This window comes from Zosterops lateralis, assembly GCF_965231275.1.
Source record: "Zosterops lateralis genome assembly, chromosome: 1".
In the NCBI taxonomy this organism is placed as follows: domain Eukaryota; kingdom Metazoa; phylum Chordata; class Aves; order Passeriformes; family Zosteropidae; genus Zosterops; species Zosterops lateralis.
This window is the reverse complement of record NC_139762.1, coordinates 71,711,740-71,726,647: the sequence shown is the minus strand read 5'-3', so window position 1 is coordinate 71,726,647 and position 14,908 is coordinate 71,711,740.

The window sequence follows — 14,908 nt, the reverse complement described above, 5'->3', positions numbered from 1 at the left end:
ATTATAGAAAAGCAGATAAATTCACAGTATATGGACTAAAACAAAAACCTATATTCATCTTTGGTTAAGTCCTTCATGGCTATGCATATAAAAAGCCTGGAAAAAACACCTGAGAGCATGACTGCATTTCACAGAAATAGACCTAACTGTGAGAAAAATGGTAAGTCCCAAAGCAGCAATGGCTTTCCAGTGGAGTTTTATTTAAACTCTAACTAAATAACCCCCAGGCTCTCCGATGAGCTCAATGAGGCCAAAAGAGCAGTATCTCACCTCTGACCAAGCAAGAGGTAACAGTATGTGTTACTAGGGCTAAGGAAGAGATCCTGCTGACTCTGCATGCTGGAAGCCCATTTCATTGATAAATTGTGACCTGATCATTCTTGCCAGAGCCTTAGTCGTCAGTTGGAAGAAGTTACGACTCAAATTATTCACATAAATCAGGTCAGATTCATTTCATGTCAGGTTTAGGCAGACCACCCTAGGCCATTCATTGAAACAAGTACAATTTCACAGCACTCACAAGAGCCTTTGGGAGCCTTTTTGCTAGATTCTTTCCTTAGATTTGGCTGAGATGTTCCCATAATTTCTTAATGGCATACAGTTTGGTGACCAGCGTCGATTAGAGTGGATTAGGCTGCTACACACCCACTCCTCCTGCTTGTGTGCTTCCTTGCCTCATTACAAAAGCAGGACCACTTCATCCCAACTGGCTGAGTCAGCACTGGTACCACTAAAATGAGCAGCTGTGTGGATTGGAGAGTGCAATGTAGAAGTAAAACTGACCGTATAAAATGACAGCAGCAACAGACTGCTTATTTGGACCCAGAACAGACTCAATTCTTGAGCTCAGAAGCCTCAGTGCCCAAACTGTTGAGCAGTTTGGCTTCTTGCCTGGATATGGGATTAAAAACAACAGGACTTTGGTGGGATTTCCAATAGCTGTTTTGACTGCCAGGTGAATTTATATATCTAGGAATTATGATTTCTGGAAATTTAAAACAAATGCTTCAGTTATCATACCAATCACAGATAAATGAGCTCTATCTCCATAAAATTTCATAAAATCCTGCTTCAGTGAAATTGTTGCCCAGACAGATCACATGTTCAAGCAACTCCATTACTATGCTCCACAAACCACACAAACCAAAGCAGCTTTTTCTATTATAGTGCAGTACTATTTTCAAATCTGTTTTCTAAAGTGCTGCTGCTGTTTGTATGGATATTCGTCTCTCCAAGGGCTTGTTCTTAGCATGACTTTTGAACTCATTGGCCAAATTTAGACAAGCTGAACAAAAGGGCAGAGAGTGTAACAGTCTTAAATTCCTGTGACTTTGATGAAAAGAAATGACAGAGTAGGAAGATCCTGCTACTGAATGGATCACTGAAAGGCTGTGACCTAACCATAAGATACAATTCTCCAACCTCAAATCACTCACTTCTAAGAAAGAAGGCTTGCCTCCACTGCTCATGGGCTACCTTCCTTCTAGAAGAGAGAAATGTCCATCTGACTCTTTTAAAGAGACTGTACCTACCAGCTGAGAATCAGTAGCTAAGATTCCCAGATCTGAGGTAGCATTATGATGCCTTTGTAACTAGTTCAAAACACAGCCTTTGAAGGCTAGTACCTCTGAAGTACTAGTAATAAAACAAAACAAAACAAAAAAAATCTAGAAAGCAAAAGCTTTGGAATTTTGTAGATGCCAAACATTATGATGAGTGTTGGGCCCTGACACTGCCCTCACACTGCATGGCAAGCACTTGGTCCACTGAAGTCCTTTCCATTGGCATTAGCAGATTTCCAGGCATGGCTGACATTGCAGCTTCACCCATGGCTTCAGCACAGTGTGGAGATACTTAATCAAGTTTCCACCCAATTACAGTGTAAGTACCACATAAACTTATCAATAAACTTAACACAGCAACATGGAAGTTAGTGTGGGTAAATAACCCACACTGAGTTGACTCCAACCCACACTAGTCCTTTCATGGTAATTTGTCAGTGCACTCACTAAGATGCACAGCTGCAGTGCACATACCCCCACATGGGTCAACCTGCACATAATGATTTAGCATAACCTAGAGAGGCTTCAGCAAAGCACACTTCCCACCTGTCTAGGACTGGAATACTCAGCTCAGGCGGCAACACTCTATATAAACATATCTGCAAACAATCAAAATCTGCACACCTGTAGTAGCATTGCAGACACACCAATGGGGCATTCTAACCTCCAGTGCCACTGCCAGACTCTGTCCCTGTCACTGTCACTGCATGTCTCTGTCCCTGTTCTTTTTCCCTTTCCCTTTCAACTACTAACTGCTTCTGCACTTGAAATCACTGGGAACAAGGAGAATCCAAGAACTGTATGAACGCAAACACATTTCACTCTTTCTCCTTTCTTATGCATAATATTTTGGTACTCAAAGTATGCTTGTTTTGGAGTACTTGAACACATTATGTAGGGAAAAAGCACAAAATCAGAAAGGAAATTGCTCCTTGGTTGAAAGTCCAGCAGTTTGTGAATCCCTGCAAACTGACATATATTGAAGTAGCAGAGTTTGCAAGGAATGATTTCACAGAATCACACAACGGGTCAAATTGAAAGGGACCACAGTGGGTCCAACCTCTCTGCTCAAGCAAGGTCATCCTAGAGCATATGGCACAGAATTGTGTCAAAGTGTTTCTTAAATATCTCCAGTGAGAGAGACACCAAAATCTCTCTGGGCAATCTGTTCAGTGCACGGTCACCTGCACCATAAAGAAGTTCTGCCTCGTGTTCAGGTGGAACTTTCTGTGCATCAGTTTCTGCCCCTTGACTCTTTGCCTGTTGCTTGGCACCACTGAGAAAAGCCTGAACTCCCTCCCTTAGATAGATATTGATGAGATTTCTTTTCAGATGTGTCTTCTCAAGACTGAACAGGGTCAGGTCCCTCAGTTCTCTCTAGTAAAAGACAGGATCCAGTCCCTTAATCACCTTTGTACCCCTCCTCTGGACCCACACCAGGAGCACCCTGTCTCTCTTGTACTGAGGAGCCCAGAACTGGACACAGCACCCCAAATGTGACCTCACCAGGGCTGAGCAGAGGGGCGGGATCACCTCCCTCCACCTGCTGGCAACATGCTCTTCCTAATGCACCCCAGGATACCTTTGGCCTTCCCTGCCATAAGGGCACACTGATGGCTCATCCACAGCTTGTTGTCCACCAGGAGCCTCAGGTTCTTCTCTGCAGAGCTGCTCCCCAGCAGGTCAGACCATGCTGGTCCATGAGGTTATTCTCCTCCAGGGGCAAGACCCTACCTTTTTTGAATTTCAGAAGGTTCCCCTCTGTCCATCTCTCCAACCTGCTGAGGTCCTGCTGAGGGTGTCCAGCCCTCTGAGGTATCCCCAGTCCTCCCAGATTTGTGTCATCAGTGAACTTGCTTATCTGAAAGCAATTCCTCTCATTAGAGGAGGCTTCATAAACTTACATCACACCCATGCAATTTCCTTCAAATTGTTTATTTTCTTCTGATTTTGTCCATACTACTGTAGTTTATGGAAGAATTTGTTTTAGATACCTCTTGTGTGAAAAAGGGGAGGGAATCCATATGAGCAAGACAGTTCAGGGTGCTCTACCTACATATTTAACTGAAGAACTCCCTCTAAAATCAAAATTCTCTGTAGATTTTACACCTAATTTTGATTAGAACATAAACTAAGACAAATAACTTTCCAACATACAGGAAATCTCATGTAAATTTGGACCTGTCAAGGGGCAGTTACCAAAATGTTCCATGGCAGAAGTATTGCACACTTTCAGGGAGTCAGAGCGGAACTTGAACTTTTTTTTGATGAAGTTACAGTGAACTGAGAAAATTCATAATACCTCTAAAGTGCTCAGATATTATGATATTACCCATGCAAATAATTAAATAGATAGATTAATTTTCTTTTTTGCAATTGAGATCCCTGTTTAGCTCACAATTCTTTTTACTTCAGTCAATAACTTTTAAACCACTTCACTTTTAGTACTCTCTTATCCTTAAAATTTCCAATTAAATTTATGGTTGGAAATTATAGAGCTGTATATAAAAAAAAGATTGTATTGTTCAGCTCACTCTACAGTATAATTCAACTGGCAGCCTATGGCCTGATTCCTCGGAGATCCTTGGACAGGGGAACAGGGGAAGCATTTCTCTATTTTCTGTGAATAGGCAAAAGCAGAAAGATAATGGCATTTACTGGAGTAATTTGCACTGCACTCTTTGGGCAGATCCCACTCCTGTCACTCGCTCATTTTCTTACTGTGGAGCAGCATTGTCAGCTGGAAAGGGACCTGGGTAACCTTGTTGCCATTCCACCACACTGCAAGAGTATGTAAAACTGCATATTCTTGACAATAAATATTTGCTGTTTAAATGTGCAGCTTCACCCTTTGTTCATACACGTTGTCTGCTGGTAATGTCCTGAACTTGAACTACTAAGGGCCCATGGAACTGGATAACCCTTGACATTCATTTAAGCTTTGTTGCAGAGTTGAAATGTCCTTGATATGAATGCAGTGGCAGGGCAGCAGTGAAAACAGAGTTGTCCTGGCAAATGATGGAAACATTTCTTAAGCGATGGTCTTTCAGCGGTAAGGTTTTGGAATAGGTTATTTTCCATAATTACAGATTGCTCTTGCCAGGTTAAATAGGAGAATAAGGAAATCAAAGAATCATAGAATGATAGAATGTTTGAGTCTGGAAGGGCTGACCTCTGGAGGCCATCTAGTCTAAGTCTCCTGCTTAAGCAGGATCACCTGGAGAGAAATGTCCAGGGCCATATCCACAGTACTCCTGCTGTGGTCTCAAAAGCACTGAATAAAGGGGAAGGATCACATCCCTCTAATGTATTGACACTCTGCTGAGTGTAATACTCTGCTGAATGTAGCCCAGGATAACATTAGCCCTCTTAGCTACTAGGGCACGTTGGATCATGTTCAACTTGGTCTTCAGCAGAACCTCCAGGTCTTTTTCTGCAAAGCTGCCTGCCAGCTGGGTGGCACACAGCATATATTGGTGCATGGGGCTGTTTCTCCCCAGGTCCAGGATTTTAAACTTCTCCTTGCTGAACTTCTTGAGCCCATTGGGCTTCTGTCAGCCCATTTCTCCCCTGTCAAGGTCTCTCTGGCTGGCAGCATGACCCCCTGACAGTCATGCCACTCTTGCACTCATTCATACTAATATCAGAAGAACATATCAGTATACTTGAACTTTCTTTTAATTTGTAAGTGGAGATTGAAAAAAGCAAAGTGAAACACTGTACAGGTAGACTCTCATGAGCATATTATGGGACAGTCAAAAATGGGATTGGTAATAACTGATGCAAATGATAATCTTTCAAACTATAATAAAAATTGCTAATTAAGGAAGTAGGGTGACTATTTTATAAAGCAAGACAGGGTTTGGGCTATGTTTTCTTGTTTGTCTGGGTTTTTTTGTCTTTTAGATTTAAAGACATCCATATAACATCAGTAGGAATTAATGGCTACATAGCAGGTAGATTGATTTGCATCTTATTAGTGAGTCTGCTTCAGAGAATTCACATATTTCTGTAAATAGATTGTGGTAAGGTAATATGGAAAGATGGACAGAAAAGGATCTTGTTCTCCACTACAAAGTAGCCATGACAAGCTTTAGTTTTCTGTGATTACAAAGCAAATAACTCAAAAAAGTGCCTTGCAGCCCAGGAACACCTTGGTGCCAACAATAGATCATGGGCATGGATAGGTAGAAATGTATCTACCATGCACGTAGTAATAGCGGACAAAGCACTGAAAAGAGACATAAAGAAAGTTTGTCTACTCCCCAACTTTCTAGTCATCCAAATAAACAATTAGAAAACATCATATTTGTGTCTTTCAGCTTTTGTCTGCTCCACACCATATCTTTCATCCCACTTCTTGGATAACTCAGTGTTTGAAAATAAAGTCTAAAAACTCATTGAGTTTCTCCTGATTAAAGGACCATGAGGATCCAACTTCAAAGCTTCATGCAAACAAAATAAACAGAGTCACTGTGTGAGGCAACTGCCACCATGCTGGGCTTATGATTCTGGCAGCTATTTTCAATATTAAGGAGCAGGAAACAGGATGACAGAGGCCTTTCTCTACATATCAGACAGATACTTCAAGCCTTTTGTTAACATTCAGAAGAGTTTCTCTGTGGTCTCAGTGGAGAGAACAAACAAGAATAGTACCATTTCTGTTGCAACTACATCAGTTGATGATGATGACAGGGAAACAGGAAAGGAAGAGTGACCTTACCTCCTCTGCCTTCTGCTCATCAGAAGTACAAAGGCCTAGAAAGGCAGAGGGAAGTATAACATGAGAAATTCACATAACTACAGTTAGATCTAAAGAAAAAAAGAAGTCTCTTTTTAGCCTGTCTCCCATCAGGCAAACTTTTATTAAGTACTATTCATATGCACTGTATCTGAACTGTAGTATGCTGAAACACATCAGCAAATATAAGTACATTTACTATTCCAATTAGTTTCTGTGCCTCCCCTAGAAGATATTAATCTGAGATCTAATGAAAAAATGGGAAAAACAATTCTTTTGTTTAAAGAGTGACGAACAAGACTGGTACAAAGTTGATTAAAATAAGTAGAAATTGCTGCTTTCTAATCTGGGATTTTGGCTAATAAAGTGGGACACTGAACACCCATTCTACAATCTTTTTAGCCCCAAGCAGGAGACATGAGAAAGAAAATCCCCAGCAGGGGGTAATGTTATGTGACCTTATTGGGATGTTCCCACAGAAATGATAACAGAAGGTTTTGATCATGATGGGGCACCCTGGAAATGTACTAGTTAGCAAGGATTTGGTAAAAATGTTATGTGTGTGGCTTCTTCTGTTACAGAAGTGCCAATATTTTATGGAGTTGTTATTGCAATACCAGTGGGAGAATCATATATTCACCTGATCCCTATAATATAAGAACCATTCACAAAATAAAAGGGGGAAAAACCTGCCTGGAATCCTGTCATTAATTTTAAAGGAAGAAATAAGAGTTTACCACCCAAATGCCACTGAAAAGTACATGCAGTTTGCCATCTGAGTCTTAATGTTGTCTAAATCTGACTAGGCTAAATGTTTACGTGCAGTTACATGCTCTTTTAATTGAAGAGAAACTGGAAGAGTCATAGATGAGCCTGAATCACAAATTAAATACCACAGGGCTAATTTACTCCATCTAGAGCTTTTGTTTTAGTGTAAACAAACATCTTTTAGCCTGCTCTATTTTAAGATGAAGACTGTACAGTGAGAAGTGCCTGTTCCTAAGATACTCATACCTCTGGGAGCAGTGCTGCAAAATATACACCATATTCTTCAACTCTGACACTGAGGGATTGCCAGAGAGCTCAGAGTGGTTGGGTCAGTGCAGTTACCCACCCGGCCTCTCACTTCATACTGCAGCCTCATCCTTCCTGATGAGCCACAGCAACTGTTTATCTGACTGCTCGGTAAACCAGTTCACTCAAATGCTTGGGGTGAAAAGCAACCCTGAGAAGTTACAGCAAAATAACTTCAGTGACCTAGCTCACTGGTTCAGCTCTCATCGAGCTGTGTCAGCAGAGCTGGAGTTGGGACAGCGAACTGCAATGCAGTCTTCAGCATTTCCCAAGCATCCTTCCCAAAAGTAACACATAATTACACCCTCCTTAGCCTCTGCAGCCTTAGGAGCCGAATGCCTCTTACCAAAAATCCCCAAAATAAGAAAACTGTGCTTTGGCAATATAGCACATTTGGCTTCAGAATTCATCATAGATTGTGGATGGAATGTATTAATTCACTCTGCCAGTGGCGACAGGTGAATTTTTACCAGTTGGCTGTATCAGCACTTTTCTGTTGCCCTATAGCCAGCATGCAGCCACTGTACCAACACATCATCATTCATTACTGTGAATCTATGCTCTGTTCAACAACCAAAGAAAAAGCAACTGTGAGCCACTTCTTGATCCTGTTTTGGCCAGATGTCTGTTTTGTAGCAACCTAACCCACAGATCCACTGCTTGGGAGTGCAGAATTACAGGCTGGGCAAAGCTGGTGTGAAGGCAGCCTCACCCCCACCCTGTGCCTCATGCCTGGCTTGTCCCAGCTCTGTGCCAGACAAGGAAGCCCAGCAGCTTTCACCTGATATCACATCAGCTCGGCCACAGGAGCTCTCAGTACTGCTATGGCAATAGATACACTGTCGTGCAAGCTTGGGAAATTATTTCATCCAGCTCTAACAGCGTTTTCCTTTAAAAATTTGCCTGCTGTGTAAGAGAATGAAAGCAGTGATGGATTGCTTTCTACCTGGCAGCTGACACAGTCGGCGAAGGCCAACTGGAAAGGCCTTCTTGAGGAGGGAGAGCTGATGTGCCATTCCAAAAGCTGCACTGGAAGGGGAACATCTCCATAAAAGGTAATGCCGCAGCTCGGAGACTGTGCAGGGAGATGTTGCAATGCGTCTACGGCAGCTCCTGCGACAATCCGCTCCCAGTTTCAAAACAATCCTGGTAAGAAGCACAGCTTAAGCTCAGATGACAGGTTCAGAAGGTACAGGACAAGCTCTCTCCAAAGCCCTTTGGTCATCTTGTGACACAAGCTACATGTTGGTGAGATTACTTTGCACTTCCAGAAGCAGTATTCATCATCTCCTTAACAGATATGGAGCCTTTGTACATGCCACTTTTCATTTCAAGATTTTGGATCCCTGAATAAAGCTTACCTGTCTTTTCACTATAATATTTCTGATTTTTTTTTTTTTCCATTGACTATGTCCCTACTCCTTGCAGATTTCAGAGAGCCAGGTTTTCTCTTCAAAACAGCCCAAGAAAAGAAATAGAAGCATCTTGTAAATCCCAAACCAAGCCAGCATAAGCTAGTGGGTGCAAAGGATGGAAAGAACCATAATATTCTGGAGATGAAATGCAAGGGTAAGAAAGAATTGTCTGTGTGTTCTTGCCTCTTTATGTGCATTAGAGATTCATTGCAGCCTTTAATTGCTGGTGCGGGTGGATAAAATAGAAGGGTTGAAGAAGAGGGCCAAGGAAAAAATAATGGAAACCTGGCCAGTGACAAGAGCTGATTACTGTTGGCAGACTGTATAGGTTTCAAATTCATGCTGTGACTTAAGAAATAAGTCCTGGCTGGGATGCATTTTTCTGGAATATCCCTAAGGAATATATATCTGTGATTCATCTAAGCAGCCACTGGATATCATTGCCACTCTACCAAAAATGAGGATAAAATAACAATCTGGAAGAAATGAAAGAAACAAGTGCCCCAGATTTTCTCTCCAGCTGTAGTAAAGAGATCACAAGGGTGGATAAAGAAAGGAGGGGGGAATGAGGAAAGGGCTGAACTTTTCATCTGCATGTCCTCAGTTTGCCTTTAAGCCGTGCACATCTAGTTTACTCTTGTCAGAAGCTAACACCACCATACTTTGTAGCTCTCAAAGAAAGAGATAATTGCCTTTTTTTCCAGTCACATGCTTACTGATACAGAACTTTATTTCTTTTTCTCCATCTCTACACAGTAGGACCTCCATCATTCAAAATAGCAAAAGCTTTGCTAGAGATGTTAATGCACCATCCAGAGCAAATACAATGCACAGGCTTTGACAGGTTCACATTTTGAAGTCCCTTTTGAACTCACGGTTTCTCTCTTTTTTGTCAGATGAACAGTGGCCAATTATAAATTATACCTCTTTCCTAGGGCCCCGTCCCAACAGATCCTATGAGTTGTGTTCCTACTGGGTATGTGTTACATTAGGATGATTTTATGTCTCCAGATAGTTGTTGGGCATTTTCCCTGCTGTGGTGGTTAGCTAATATATAACTAATCATATGGGAGAAAAATAGAAGGGGAAATTAATTCTAGTAAGAAAGAAAGAGTCTTATAAACTTTTTTTTTTTTTTAGCACATGCCAAGAAACCTATTTTTATCCATAGCATCAGATACTCAGCTGGACCTCAAACAACAGTTCACTAATTTATGTCTGATGTCCCATAGGGTATATCTGATTTGCAAGTTTAAATAGAAGACTGCTACTGAAATCAGTGTTCTTATATATAAACATATAACTGATCCAAAGAAAATGTAAATATCTACCACAAACCAAATTCACCCTAGATTTTCTGAACCTTGCAGGAATTAACTGCAAGAATTACACTTTGGAGCTTTTAAAACAAGAGATAATTGCCTCTTTTTTCTGTCATGGGTTTACTGATACAGAAGTTTAGATTTTCCCAATCCTCCACAGTGGGACTTCCATAAGTCAAAGTAATGTAAACTGTGTGAGAGATGCTAATGTTAAGCACTACAAAAATATTCAAATAGGCTATACAGTATTTCAAGTGTGAAACAAAGCCTGTGGGTTCAGGAAATATTTCCTCGTCCAATTCAAGGAGAACATATAAACAGGATTTTTTTAACTCTTCATAGTCTGCAGTGGAGTTTTACTGTAGTGCTAATCCCTACAGTACCTTGAGTCTTGATTCAACAGAGATGTAAGGTGCCACTTACATCTTGTTACTTTCACACTCCAGACTTGGGTGGACTACTCTGGTGCCCTAAGTTTATCCTGCTTCCTTTAACTTCCAGAGCTATACCCTAGGGCAATAAACTAGGATTTCCAACAGGAATCCCAAAGCAGCTACTGTCTTCCCCTGCATTATCATAGGCCCTTGCTAGTATACTGATTTTCATTCAACTATGAGACAGTCTTTTCCTACAAGGCTCCACCTACATCAATCTAATTCCTGCTAAAATGTTTCCTATCCTAACAGAAGGCCAACTGAATAAAGGGTTAGAATGGGGATCTAGTAGAGGATGTTCAGCTTATTCCTTTTCAGTATAGTACCTATTAACGGGATCTGGGTGTATCCCACAGCGTTGCAGTTCTTGAAATAGCTACAGGAAAAGGAGACAGTGAAATGCAGAATGCAGTGTGTTAATTCTCTTGTGAATTACTATCACAGTTTGCTACTAATTGAGAAAGTAAATAAAAAAGGTCCTGACAATATGTTCTTTCCTAGTGGGGACTATTCTCATTAAACGCAAAATAAAAGGCTGCCGCTTCCCTTTCTGACTGGAAATCCTTAACAGAGGCAAGAATACTTCTCTTCATTCAAGGAAAAATGGCCCAAAATCATATTAATACCAGGCTGAGTAGCCAGCTGCATTATGCAGTTTCAATATTTCCTTTGCATTTCATAGCAACCATTAGTGAGCTGCCTCATCCTTAGGGACTTTACTCCTGATGTCACACACAGGGTAGTTGTGCAACTGCATTTGAAGGGAATAATAAAAAATTCTGCAAAGAGTTTGGCTCCTGGTTTCTACAAGTTCCTTAAAAGTGTCAAGGCTTGAGGATGCAGGATACAGGATGACTGGGCAACCAGTCAGTAAGTAACCCTGGAAGATTAGGATAGGGGTTACAAATTACAAGCATGGAAGCAGATGAGGTGGAAATCTTTTAAATTTTGCAGCCTTCTAAGAAAAGTACATATATTTACAGACACTGCATGGGCATTTGCACATTTTCAGCTGCAAGCAGACTTTAATTTGAAATTCAGACATCTACTTAAATTCCAAATACCCCTGCCTTCTCATGATGCAGACTGAGATTAGTGTCACTCTCCTACAGCAACAAGTGTTACAGTCAGTAGAGATAGGGACAAATAAAGTTATGAAAATGTTCTGGTCACTGGACTTGATAAACTGGAACCATGAAGTTCACCTGGTGGCTTCAAAGAAAAGCATAAGGAGCTGCAATTTCCACTCCTCATATAAAGTCTTTTGTGACAAAGCAGGTTACAGAAATTCCAAAAAAAAAAAGAAGGAGGGGGAGAAAAAAGGCCTATTGTAGGGAAGAATAAAATAGCCCATATGAAATGTCATCCAAAAAATTTGCTAGGCCCCTGCCTTCAGCCAAACATCAGGAACAGCAAATTATGTTCTTAGATAAAGCAAATAGCATACAAAGAGCCCACAAAGATGTGATGCAAAGGGTGTTTGTGTCTTCTGAGATTGACAATATCAGTTCTCAAGTAGAAATGCAGCAGCAGATTCACTGATTAGTTCAAGTAAATGTTAATACAAAACTCTAGGTCACTTCAAATTCTGTATATAGCTAGAGAACGATCTTTCACAAGTGTCCTGGGGATTTTTCATCATTTTTATTACTATGCTGCTACACAACTTCTCCTGAAAAGGGAATGTATCTCTTCATGTGTAATATGACACCATATTTTTCCAGTGACAGTCATTGAAGAAATTCCCTCCATCCACCACTCTCCTGTACATACACAGAGGTGCAGTAGTTCACCATCCACTCAGATTTACCACTGCAACAGGTGACTCAAATGGTCCAAATTACAAAACGAACTTTGTCAAGAATCATTTGTAACCATATTGATTTCTGTGACCAGGTTACCAGCACAACCCACTGATGGTTTTGATGACAAAATTGGAAAGAGGTGAGCTGGAGCAGAGGCAGGAATGATAAGCCCACAGGTAAAGGAAGGGGAAATTACTTAAACTGCTTTGTCAAGAAAAATGCAATGTGCATTTGCAGCTTTAGTATAAGGAAGATTTGTGGGTGGGTGTGTGTGGGTGTGTTGCAGGATTCAGTGCTGGTGTAACCCCACAGGTCACTGCAACCACGCAAGGAACAAAATTGGGACTGTATGAATCAAAAAGTGGAGGAGATGGGGGAAAGCAAAGCACCACTTTTTAGAAAACTACTCTAAAATTATCTACTATTCATTGTGTAAACGACCTAGCCTAACAGACAGAAAAGTGTATGTGTCAACATTGTTATCAGGAAAGATGAAGATTTGGACTAAGTCCTAATCCTGAGAAGGAGAAACGGATCAGCCTGGGGGAAAAGAGTGACCTGTGGTTCTCAGCAATACTTATCTGAGAAATGAGAAAGATACACCTTGATTGAAACCTTTGGTAGGGACCAGCCATGACAGGCACTCGGAATAAGAGGATAAAATACTGATTTGAGCTACAGCAGAGTAGGAGCCAGGTTTAAATTTTATCCCCAGAGCTAAACTGACCCACTGCATGGATCTTAACTCACTTCATCTCTTCATTTTCCTTTTTAGCATTTTCCTTTCATCTCTATTTAGGTAACAAATCCTTTGGGCAAAGAAATCTGCAAATGGATGTGTGCACTACTGAAAAATACACTGTGATTTTGATGTATTAATTATTTTCATTACTTTTTTAGTGCTTTTTCTCCCATTGTACTAGGTACTGTGCAAGCTGAGCTAGAAAAGACAGTTATTTCTCCAGAGGTTATTAAAATACAAAGTATGTTCATGTCAGACTCACAAGCAAGTTATTACTGCACAGTGAGTAGCCTACATCAGCTGAGGCATAGTACCTGTTCATAGAGGCACTCTTAGCCAGGAACAAATAGAAGACAATTCTTTTTAGCCCAGTCTACAGTGAAAAGGGATTGACAAAATCAAATTACATGGTGTTCTCTACCATCTGAGAGTACATACAGACAGTCACTGTGGCTCAGGCAGTGAGAAGGAACTGGTTAAACCATGGTAAATTACACAGAAACTCTGAGCCCTCAGAGAAGTGAGAATCGATGGATACAAAGAGACAGGGGACTGGTAAGAACTTTAGTTTCACATAAATAAATAATAGGTTTCATGGCCAAAGTGGGGCTTTGTGACAATAAATGCGATCATGTAGAAGAGTTCTGCGGGTTACACAATAAATTAAAGGATATTTTTTACAGAAAACTAGGTATTTCTTGAAAAATCTTTATATGTATCTTTGAAGATATTCCCAAAGCATCCAAAACTTTGACTGATATGGAAAAATGCATTACCTTCTAATTTTGCTACGATAACATTGCATGTGGAAAAGAGTAGTATCTCCAGATTCTGACTAGTGCCCATGACTAACAACTCCTACATCAGCGGCATCAGATTATCACTGATAACCTCTTGTTATCAGTTCCAGGGAAGCTACCAAGATTCTGACTGCAGCTGGATGACGTACAGTGAAATTTGGCCATGAACTGGTTCTATTGTATAATGATTAGTCAGCTGGAGGGATAGAATCTGATTTTTCATTTGCTGACATCCCATGCATGCAGATGTGTGCTGGCTCCTCATTTATCCTAACAATCCTTTCATTTTTAAAGACCACACTGGTTGAGGTTTAGTTGATCTCCGTGGTGTTTTGCACAGAAGTCTCTGTCCTTTCAGGCCTTTTCTATGGCAAGTTGAAGTGCTGGCTGCTTGTAGGAATGCTGATTATTGCAATTATAACTTCATGTACCTGTTGAGGCAATGAAACTCCCCAGGCATTAGCTGCTATTTACCCATCTTATTTGTTACGCTGACATTTTTATGCTCCTGCCAGGAATGATCAATCTGACATATTGGGAATGCAAAAGGTGAAGGATGCTGTTATATTATTTTTAACAGCAGTTTCTTGGTTGCTTGCCATGAGTGAGGGGTGAACCCTGAAATACAAAGGTTTCGTTCAGCCAAACCTATTTAAACTGTCTGTGTATGAAACTTACCTGCCATCCTTCAGCTTGTTACTTTCACAACACAATTCTGTAATTACTGACTCCACAAGCAACATAACAACAGCTGTTCTTGTGATATTTTAATACCACTGGAATTAGGAGAGCTAAGAAATTCAGAGGTATATGACAGTTTTGAAAATATCTGTTTCAGTTATGAGTTTAATCCAAAATGAGATTGTTTTTGCTATCCCTAGGTAAAAAAGTCATGGACTAAACACTGAAGGAAAAACTGGTGAGGGACCATGATGGTCAGGTTTATTCAATTCAGAAGTAATGCCATTCCATAAAGAAAATCTGTGTTTCTTTGAAAAAGTTTACATGTACCC